The 10,534-nt window shown below is 34.1% G+C and overlaps 1 long non-coding RNA gene across 2 annotated transcripts; it reads right to left on the bottom strand.

Annotated features, from left to right (window-relative positions):
• Positions 1-870: 870 nt before the first annotated feature.
• On the bottom strand, positions 871-10,241 carry LOC142633976 (uncharacterized). 2 transcript variants are annotated; one of them, XR_012844011.1, is made up of 8 exons: positions 9,972-10,203; positions 9,365-9,504; positions 9,030-9,291; positions 6,412-6,534; positions 3,668-3,780; positions 3,212-3,551; positions 1,252-1,322; positions 871-1,179 (listed from the first exon to the last, which is right to left on the bottom strand). It is a non-coding gene; the product is annotated as an uncharacterized LOC142633976 (long non-coding RNA). The 2 variants fall into 2 exon arrangements; XR_012844010.1 differs by lacking the exon at positions 9,365-9,504 and having other exon boundaries at positions 873-1,179; positions 9,972-10,241.
• Positions 10,242-10,534: the final 293 nt, after the last annotated feature.

Here is a 10,534-nt window from a genome sequence, read left to right on the forward strand (position 1 = left end):
ATTTTCATATTCCTCACCAGTTAGAATGGAAGTATTATAGACCCCACCAAAAACAAAAAAGATAGAGAATGGAAGAGTTAGCTGGTACCTTCTTGTTGGGGTACCAGCTCCTCTGTGAATCGCACCAACCCAAAGCAACTCAAAGCCATAATCTTGAAGAAGAAGAAGTTTCTTCCCAGCATGATGGTCAAAAACTATTGGCTCCTGAAGGGACTTCTTTAGAAATGTTTCCTACATATGAATATAGGCGGTTGGGACAACTTCACATTCTTTACATATGACATTGGTGGTGGCACTATGTTTGGTTTTGGCATGATTTATGGTAGGGGGAGGCTCCGCTCAAGGAAAGGTATCCCTAATTGTGTTTAATAGCAAGAGATAGTTACATAGGGGAATTTTGGGCTGTTTTTTACTTAACTAAAATGTTTTCTTTTCAGCCACATAACGAAATTGTTAGTAAAAAGTAAAAACAGCCCAAAGGGAAAAAAAAATCCCCACAGAGGTGGATTATGCAGAAATCAGGTTTGGACAGCTCTCTTGGATGTCAGTATTCATTCATGTAGTTTAGGATTATGAAATCGAACCTATGTCATAAATTTTGGAGGATCTTTCCCAAGCAAATATTAGGCATGGGCAGTTAGATAAGTTGGTGTGGATTCCTTTGCAAAACCAAGGTTTCCAAGTGAAGAGCTATTATAGAATTTTGAGGAGGGATGGCTTAGATTTTCCTTAAAAGAAGCATATGGAAAATCAGGGTCCTACCAAGGGCAGCTTTCTTTTCAAGTTGTGTGGCTTTGAGTAAGATTTGGACTGCCAATAGGCTACTGTATCAATTAATCATAAAATGTTCAATCAAGCCAGTGTTTGGGGTCTAAAACAGATTTTTAAGTGGTATCAAAGCATTTAGAATGCACTAGGTCTAGATAGAAATTTTCAAATGCACAAGAACAATTTTTTTAATGCAAATATATCATGGCCTATGCAGTTATATACTCAATAGAAAGTGAAAGTGAAACGGAATGCTGTACAGCCTGTACTACTATACCAGACAGATAGATGGTCAAAACACCTAATGTGGCCTATGCAGATCGATGCTCCACAAAAACAGCTGCAATCCATTTCCCTAAGTATCTTCACCAGCTAAAGCCCTGTTGATGAAGATTTCATTTCAACGATCATCTGAAGACAAGCAAATAAGATAATCATAGAATTAGGTTATTCCAATTATACTGCTGTAGCATAGATTCTAACCTTTGTATAAAATGATCTTAGCTAGCCGAGTCTGGCCTCCAGCATCTCCACGCTCGTGCCTAGGCCTAGCCCTATATAGCGTAGGAAACAAGATTTCAATTAAAACTACATACATCACTGGCATATAATCCATTTTACATCATGCACTCAATTCTCAAATCCATTAAAACAAAAACAATATCCAATGCACAAAAACAAAAACAAACAATAGCAGACTAATGTAATGTAACAGTAGCCACATCCTAATTAAGTTCCTTGATCTAATCCATAAACACACGCACAACAACCAACCAACCAAATGGAATGACAAACAACAACATCAAAAAGTAACAAAAACAACAAGATACCGTGGACGTGGGCGTGGGCGGAACAGAGCCTGATTTTGAATCTGTGCTCCATACTGACAAATCAGGCACAAAACCAGAATGGCCATCCAGCGCATCCAACCACGGGGAAATGGAATGAGAACGAGGAAGTAGATCCCAGTCACAAAGGAAACCAGCAAAAGTGATGGAAAGGCCATATCCATGATCCACTCATGCAAACTAGCTCGCAGGTTGAAGACCATCTCTTGCACGAGCGTGATCTCGCGACTGCAGAAAAACATGATGAAAGCCAATAACGCAAGAACGGTTCGCATCATTGAAAAATTCAAGTGGAACTGAGTTTAGGGTTTGAGGCTCTCGCTCTCGGTGTTGGTGATCGGTGTTTGGGGTTCGCTTTCGCGTTTGCGAAGAAAGGCGCGACTGAGCGACTCTTAAGTTTTTGAATATTGGGTTTAAAGGGGTTTTATAGTAAAACCTTAAAATAAAAAAACAGTGTGTGTGTGTGTCTGAACCTTGTAAGATAAGCCCTCAAATGGAATGAATGGATTGATTTATTTTTTCCCTCTAAAACCTGAATCCCTAATATAGAAGTGTTAAATGGCTAATAAAGAGTTAAAATATTTTAATGCCATAAATAATGGGTTCACTTTCAAAGAGTTTGTTAGGTTGACTATTGTACAAATTTATTGACAATAATAAAAAATATTTGGTTGGGTTGACTATAATACAAATTTATTGAAATATTATTAAATGGTCATGTTAATGAGTATTTAACAATTTATTTTAAGAAAATTTTGACACTATTTTTATGAAAAATAAAAAATATTGTCAAAACATTAAAATTTTTTTTTTCATAAAAACTTTTTTAAAATAGTTTATTAACAATTACTCTAAGGGCATTAGTTAATATTTTTCTATTATAAATAATAAGAAAATGTCTATTTAAAATCTATAATAAATTGTGATATATATCATTTTATTTTTAACCTCTTTTACTCTTTTTTTTTTTTTGCTAAAAGTAGCCTGTGTATACTTGAATTTCCTTTAAAAGATTTTAATTTTTAGTCAAGATTGTTAATTTTTATATATTTATTTTATTTATTTATATTAATTAATTATAACAGAATTACGGTTCTATCTCAGTTCCTCAAAAACCTTACATATCTTTTTTTCGATTCTTTGAACAATTCGAATTTCAAAAAAAGGCCATACCCACGAAAACATTTAACACTAGGTCATAACTACTCACCGTGCCATTTGACTGCCATAGTCTTACTACTAAATCCTAATCTCCAAGCTACCAAAATCTTAAGCGCTATTGCAGGCATTACCCAATTAGCCAATATAGAAAAATGAGGACAGACAAAGAGTCATTGATACTGTGACAATATAAAACAATTAATTTACTGTCCCCTCGCTTTACAAATGACATCAGATCAGATGATATTAAGTGTGCATTTGGATACGACTTATTTTGCTGAAAACTGAAATCAATTTTTTTTTTTTTAAAAAAAATTCGGTTACTGTTCATTAATGAAATTATTGTGCATTTTCCTGTTTGCACTGTTCAGGGACATGGACAGTGCAAGAGGTGCTGGACTTTTTTTTTTTTTTTTTTTTTAAATGCAACTTACTCTAAACGCAGACGCAAACAGCTTGACCCAAACGGAGCTTAAATTGCCTCCTCTTTTCAACAAGTTGTCCACCATCAACAATGCAAATAAGAACTGCAGTCCCAAAACAAACAGTAACTTAAAACTAGATTTAACTTAAACCGATGACTTTGGTGTAGCTTCTAGTATCTTCATCAAAACTGCAGCCTTGAACATCATGAAGCATATGAACTAGGGGCCATGAGATCAATATACAAAATTTACAGTCTCAATGAACACTGTATTCTTTACCCTATTGTCAAATCCCATATCAAATTGTTTGGCTCACTCAAAACATACTTGGGTAGTTCATATCTTGCACCTGTAATGGAAATGTTGTAAGCTGGATGAAAGAAATTTTTGAATAATTTAAGGGAAAGAAAAGAAGAAAGATAAATGAAAGGGAAGAAAGGGGGAGGCAGGAAGGAAATGAAGGACCTCTCTCATCATTGTCAAGTCAGCACTCTGAATGATCACACCTGCACATTCCACGATTGTTTGTGCAAGGGTTAAGTCAGCTTCAGCAGCTGCTCAAAGTGCATCCCATATCTCTGGAAAGAAAAACAACATTCATATTTCAGATATCATCTTTCTTTTGCTTAACACTAAAAGATTAGTTCCTCAACTTCTCTTAACGCTAAACAAACAGTACATGTAGATTGCACATCAAATGTAACAACATAACATGTTTACAGCAAAATATACATACACATTTACAGCAGAATATACATTACCATCATGTTGATGACTATAAACAACATAGAACGGTAGAAGGGAGCAAAACAACCAGACTAAAATATAATAGTTTGAGAACCTTCATGCAACTTAAGCAACTTAGTTTTAGCAATCATAGTACGACATTGAAGCTTATTCTTATAAAAAAGATGGGGTCAAGAAATAAACATATGTTTGATATGAACTTTAGACATTCATGATATCACAACATTTTTTAACAAGAATTTCATTTTACTTCATAAACAGTGAATCAATAATATATAGCAATAACAACTGATAAAATATGGCAATTTCATCAGCAAAAATGACATGTTTTGGATTAAAAAAAGAAGTAATATAGTTTTGATCTCAAACTGTACCATTAAAAACAGGTAGACAGACAGATGAGACAAGTAGATGGCATGAGGAAATGGTAAAGCAAACAAAACTCATCTTTAAACCAGAACTATGATACTTAATAGGATGGACTTGATTAGCAATTACCACAACTTCCTCCAAAGTGCTGATTATACTGAACATGTTTCATCACAGTTTACTAAATTATAATATGTGCATGTATGTGTGAACTAGAAACCAAATGCAAATGACTACCTTCTAAAAGGCCAGAACCAATTTATTCTCTAGTGTGCTCCTACCGATTGAGACAATCTTTGGATGTGGGGATAAGACACAAGCCTTGATTGGGTAAGTTGTGTGTGCACTTGGCTTAGTGAACTAAGACATCTAAAGCTAATTAAATAACCATAAAATATGCAGATATGAAAAGAAACCGTTTTCTAGAAGACCATATCAAGAAGGCATGCAGTTGATAGGATCCAGACTTGTTTTGGTGAACCAAGAGTACTTTGTCCCAGTTAAATCATGTTTATTCCCAGTGCCCATAACTGTGAGAAGCAAACTTTTGATTTACAATCTCATATTTTAAACCTGCCTTCCCCCCCCCCCCCCCCTCAACTATAAGTGCCATAGTGCCACCAAAGTAATCAAAATACAATATAATATCACATATAAGAGAGGTCCAAAAATATGAAAAAGGAAATTCTCACAGCAATGAATGATAAGTTTGTTTAAAACAGTATCCATGAATGTCAATACAAAACTTCATGCGGAGGTTCATACTTTCTGTGAATGCCATTCTCAAAACTATAAGAGTTATAATGAAACTAATTCTGGTCATAATCAGTAATATCAAACATATTATATCAAGTTCTTGCAGTACATCTTTTACCAAACACTTCATAACAGAATTTTGGACAATTCTGGTCCAGTAGGAAGGGGAACATGCTCAATATGCTGGAAGAAATTCACCAACAGGTTTACTGGCTGATGTGGTAACAAACATTTCAACTTAAAGAAGCAAGTGTCCTTGCAGAACTTAAAGTAAAAACTAATGGTTCGTATCAGCTGATAGCCAGAATAGTGAACTCTTTCAGTTTAATGAGCAGGACTGAGCTTAGTTAAATATTTGCTTCCAGAATGAAGAGACACAGGCACAGTAACTATCACAGATATGAATAAAAGCAACTCTTTAAGCATGCTTTCACAAATTAAATTTCTTAACAAAAAGAGACAAGATGGGCCCCAACAAGGGGACTTGAGAATCAGAATAAGCCTAAAATTTGTCATATCATTATTCAGGCTTTTGCAAGTTAACCACATATGAAAAACTATTGTACAACTGTCGGCATCCATCCCAGCGCATCCATATGCCAATGTCAGAAACTAGAAATATCATCATGGTGCAAATAGGCACAATGTTGAACATAAATTCTCTCTAAGAGAATCATTTGTTTTGAATAATCATTAACAGTCCATATGTCTCCCATTTGTGTCAACAACCATATAGCACAAATTCTATATAGATCAACAAACCTAATCGAAATCTTCATTCTTAAAAACATAATAGGCTGAACCACAAAACAATCATATGTAAAAAAATAAGTTGGGCTCATATGTGCTCTTTGAAATCACTCATTACATATCTCTTGAAGTAAAGGTTTTTCTTGTGCATCCTCTGCTAGAATAGCAGAAACAAAATAACTGCTAGAGTTTCATAGCAATCTCTACCATAGATGCTTGCCATAGAATCTTCAACAATACTCTAGCTATATTTATTGCCTTGGGCTACAAATGCCTGAAGCATAAAAAGTCATGGGCCATCAAATGGAACTTTCACCTAAATCATACAGATACAAAAGCAAACAAGAAAAGAAAAAGTCAAATTTTTTTTGTCCTAACTATGCAAAAGGTATACTATCTCATGCCCTTAATTTTTAGTTACTCCTGTTTTCAGACGGTCTGGAGTGGGGTTGTTACTAGATACCCAAATAATTTTGAAATATGGGCCAAGCAGAATTTGACAAAACTATAAAGTTAAAAAATAAACAATATGTGTGCATACTGCATGCATTCTTTGAGTGCATACACAAGTCCCATCGAAAGAGTACCTTTCTGGCCACCTTAGTGTGGAGCGGTATCCCAAAATTCATCATGCATCTGCATTAGTTGTGTCCTTGTAATTGGTTCAGTATGCTTCCAAGGTTTCGGCTTCTGAATTTTCTTAAGATCCCCTGAGATCATATAAAATAATTGTTATCACCATCAAATAAATTGAATTAGCTAGGAATCTAACTATTAAATAAAAGTAAGCACCCTGTAATATTACATTCCCAGCAGTGAAGAAGCAAATACATAAGCACATAGAAAATTTGATACATACACATAAATGTGTATATGTGCATATGGCGTGTTTATGGAGAGGGGGAGAGATTTGATGAGGATGAGGAGGACCTAAAAAGATAAGTGGATATATTGTGTGTGGGTGATAGTGGTGGCAGTAACAACATTAACTTTGGTTTTTGTATCACAGTTGTGCCATTAAATATTGTTTAGGTCACAGATCATAGCAATTATTTTAGGATATAATCAAATATAGGAGAGCTGTGACTCCTCTATTGCCTATTGGAGGCTTCCCTCTATTTCTTTCTCAGCATTCATATAGCTGGTCATTCCTAAGGGGACCAAGGGTAGAAGGAAATAGGCGTGCACGGCATTTATGCCAATAACTTAGAATAGTATGATTGGGAAGATCCTTCATATATCAATAGCTTGTCCCACACACTCAAATGGAGTGTTAGGGAAGCTAGTTGAAGGTATATATCTCATAGTGACAAGGCAATTAAGTAGTGTGTTGCTTGCATTCGTATGGATGAGAGCTTATTTGCATCCTAAAAGAAAATGTATAGCTTTTTAAAGCACCATCTTTTTCCAGGTACATCTACACTTTCGCTCAATAAACAAAATAAACTGATAAAGAAATAAGCTCATTCAAACACACTCTTAGTGGTATGTGTATCTAGCCTATCTTTCCTCTTCACTAGGCAAGTCGAAGATTTGCAGCCTAAAATGTACCATATCTGCCAGTGGCTCAAATAGACACAATCAATTGGAAAGAAGAAGAATCAAAAATAAATAAATTTTGTTGAATCAAAAACCTAATGGCAAAGTGGAGTTATTGCCATGATTCTAGAACCAGCTCATTTTAGAATCTAGTATCTTCATTAAAACTGCAGCATTGAACATCATGAAGCCTATGAACTGAAACCTCAACTGATTCTGATTCCAATCTATAAAATGATAGGAAAAACCTCAGATTTGAATGTAATATCAATCCAATCAAGCCCATATAATTAGCCATTTTTTGCACTTATTCTGAATGATGGAAATAAATTAGAAAACAAGAGCTGAAAACGCATCTACCGATGTCAAGCATCCTGTGAAATCTTTCATCCTGCAGCTAAAAGCAAAGACACCATGCACAAACATCCAATCCATTCTGAAAGCAGTTCCAAAACCAACACATGTTAACTTTGAAAAGTAAACAACGGTCTAACCTCCTCATGGGATCAAAACTCACCAAAGGCTGACTAATGACCCCTAAATCAGGAACTTTACTAATCTAGAAGATCTTGTGGAATTAAAAGTAATAAACACTTCAAAGATTCATTATACTCTCTTTTTGATGTTCAAAACTGAAGCAGCAAAAGTTCAAACTCATTTACTCAAATCATTACTCTCTTTTATTTTTCTTTGCTTTGAATGAAAGTCTTCAAGTCTTTACTGTATATAGAATTCCTTATGCAATTTTCATTTAACTGGCTGAAATGTTTGATACATGTACTCTCATAAGAAGAAATTCAAAAATAGATTTGAACAAATTAACATTATTTTCATCGCATTCAATGATGATGGTTCTCCAGAAACCTATCCTTACATCATGGACAGTTGCAACTCTTCAAGCAATGAGGATCTTGCTTTCTGTTACTAAATGAGTACAAAAGAATAATTTAGTTTGAAAATGGACACCATTTAGTATATGAAAATAATGGACACCATTTAGTTATTTCTTTAAGTGCATCAACTAATCAACATCCACAATCAAATAAACATAACATGTCAAATTGGTGTTGTACAACTGCGCTGATGTAAAATAATGGCAATTCAAATTCATTGTTCCCTATTTTCGGCTACATGAACTTAAAAATATTAAAAATCACCAAGGAAAATATTTATCCTTTCACTTAAGAAATGCCATTTTTGCTACCTGACTTTAGATTGGAAACACAATTAGCTTCGCCTTGTTCAATAGTTCTAAATACCCATTACTTGAAGTGACATAAGAGGAACATCAAGGACATTTCTACCATTCTACGCTTATTTTAATTTCTAATTTTGTTTCTAACTTTCTCTTTTTTTCTTGTCCTTCTTGAATGGACACATCGGCTCTCAATCAAATAGAAACTAGAACATTTAGATCTCTCAAATGATCACAAATTTAGACTTTTATCAAACAAATTTCATGAATTAATTCCTACAAATCAATTTTGCTATAATTATGTGATTTCAGACCAATAAACACATGACAAGACCACAGAAAATGGAACTTGGACGAATTCAGCAAAACAAGCCTATCATGCAAGCGAAATAATTACAGGAGTGTGCTCTGACGGTGTGAGTAACCATCGTACAACACTAAGAGTGAGCAGCTTTAAATCTTATTACTTACCCATCCAAGATAGTAAATTTCAATTACTTTTTTTTTCAGTTCTCCATACCCTCAAGATAATCAGCAGGCTGTTTCATCCCCAGTTCAAGCAACGAACGCCTCCATCATTTCGTTAAAGCAAATTAGGCTGTTTTTTGTGTAGAGAACTTACAAGAAGGATCCGAAACTTTGAGCTGTCATCATTATCTTTCCTTCCTCCGCTATATGTGACCACTGAGATCTCTGCCTGGTAGCCCTTATTTATAGATTTAATTGTTTCCATCTGTTAAAGACATTAATAATCAGAAATTGAAACCAAGCGTTATCACTAATGCAGATAAATCACAACAACCTACAGTGAGTTTATCCGGGTGCCGATGGACCAAACCATTTATCATCTCCATCAAATAACCAGTGCAGAATTCCAAAGAACAAACAAGGAAAATTTAAAATCACCATGATATTTGTTGGATTAGCTATATTCCAAAAGCTTAAGCTGAAAAAAAAAAAGGGCACAGCTAGGCATATTAAACAAATAATATTGGATAAGAGGGCTCTAAATTCCAAACCAATAGTTTTTTTTCCCCTTTCTTTCTTTCCTTTTATGGGGCTAGTTTAGTTAGTTCAGTTGAATATACTAAAAATGAAACAAATTTTTTTTCAAAAAAATTCAAATTCCAGGATCAATTTCTCAACAACCAAACGGAGCATAAAAAATAATCAAGACCCAGATTGAATTTTCACAAGATTCAACTAAAAAAGAAACAATTTTTTACCTATAAAACCACGTAAGCTTTACTACAAAGTTGCAAGATTCAAACAAAATATAAACTCGATCAAATCGAAATCAGCAATTCCAACAAAACCCATTATTGTCCTATAAATTCCGAGGAATCAAAGAGCAGAAATAGAAAATCTGGGCAAAAGGAGAGAAAATAGAAAGTGGGTTTGATAGGGAATTACCTGGAATGGTAGAGATCGCGGTTGATGGGCACTAATGGCGGGTGAGTGAGATCGTCATTATTCCCATTGACGAGGAAGAAACTTTGCAGAAAAGCAAAGAAGAGTGAAAGGAAATGACCCATGTTAAAAGCAATTGAAGAAGAACAGCAGGATTCTTCTGTCTTGCTCAATTTGCTTTCATTTCATTTTAGTTTGCACAAAAATATGTGACATTTTCGTCTGTGTCTGTTGGAGCCGTGAAAAAACAAAAACAACAACAAATGCAAATGTAAACAATTAGGAAAGACTTGGGCCGTTTGTTACACAGTTTTCAGTTTTTTTTTTTTTTTGAAAATTTGCGTCACTGAAAACGTATATGAAAATAATTATAATGTTATTGGGAAGAAAAAAATATATGTTGTTTTTGATGAAAAAGTGTATAAAAATATTTATAATATTATTTAAAAATTAAAAATAAGTATCATTTTTTGGTGAAAAAGTATGTAAAAATACGTATAATATTATTTAAAAATTAAATATATGTGTTATTTTTTTATAAAAAAGTATATGAAAATATATATATA

Source organism: Castanea sativa, chromosome 5 (assembly GCF_040712315.1).
Source record: "Castanea sativa cultivar Marrone di Chiusa Pesio chromosome 5, ASM4071231v1".
NCBI lineage: Eukaryota > Viridiplantae > Streptophyta > Magnoliopsida > Fagales > Fagaceae > Castanea > Castanea sativa.